Raw genomic sequence first — 1,276 nt, forward strand, 5'->3', positions numbered from 1 at the left:
CTACCACTTGAGCTACAGCACCACTTCCGGTTTTCTGGTGGTTTATTGGAGATAGGAGTCTCACGGTCTCTCCTGCCCGGGCTGGGTTTGAACCGCGATCCTCAGATCTCAGCCTCCTGCGTAGCTAGGATTACAGGCGTGAGCCACCAGCGCCCGGCTTCCATGAAATTCTTATGTCCAATTAACTACCAAAAAGTTGAAAATGGAGCTGTGGCTCAAGTGGTAGAGCACTAGCATTAACCAAAAAAGCTCAGGGAGAAGTCCCAGGCACTGAGGTCAAACCTGAGGACTGGCATAAAAACAACAACAAACCTCAAATCTAACAAAGCAGCATGAGTACAAAGAAAGTTTGAAGAATTAAGGAAACAAGATAAATTGTCACGCTTACATAATAAATTAGAAACTATGGGGAAATGGCTGGGATCTGAATCTGTAATTCTACAGCTACTCCTGAAAGTGCCCTCCTAAGGCTGATAACATCGAGACTGCCTGGGAGCATGTTAAAAATGCAGTTGTGGGCTCCACCACAGCCCACTGGGATGCATCAGCTCATGGCAATGTGCACTAGAGTCTGAGACTGCTGCATGTTCTATTCTTTCTCAGGCTAAAAAGTATGGGAATGGTGCCAGGCATTGGTGGCTCATACCTGCAATCTTAGCTTCTCATGAAGCTGAGCTCTGAGGATCATGGTTCAAAACCAGCCTGAGCAGGAAAGTTCCATGAGACTCTTACCTCCAAGAAACCACCAAAAAGCTGGAGGTGGAAGTCTAGCTCAAGTAGTAAAGTACTAGCCTTGAGTGAAAAAAGGTAACCAAGAGCACAAGACCCTGAGATCAAGCCCCAGTACTGGCACCAAAAATAATGATAATAATAATAATTTTTCTCTAAAATAGCAAAATGGGTCAAACACTGGTGGCTCACACCTGTAATCCTAGCTACTCAGGAGACTAAGATCTGAGGATCACAGTTCAAAGCCAGCCCAAGCAGGAAAGTCCTTGAGACTCTCATCTCCAATTAACCACCAGAAAACCACAAGTGGCACTGAGTCAAAGTGGTAGAGCACTAGCCTTGAGTGAGAAAGCTCAGGGACAGTACCCAGGCTCTGAGTTCAAGCCCCTTGACCACCACCACCAACAAAAAAAGGTAAAATGGTCCAGCCCCAAATTCTGGAGCTGGACATCCTTCTCCCATTTGAGAAGACTCAAATGGACATTTCTTTGTAATGATAGAAATAGAATCAAACTGCCCATCAGAATCCATTCCTTCCTTCCTTCCA

This window comes from Dipodomys ordii, unplaced genomic scaffold (assembly GCF_000151885.1).
Source record: "Dipodomys ordii isolate 6190 unplaced genomic scaffold, Dord_2.0 Scaffold104, whole genome shotgun sequence".
Lineage (NCBI taxonomy): Eukaryota > Metazoa > Chordata > Mammalia > Rodentia > Heteromyidae > Dipodomys > Dipodomys ordii.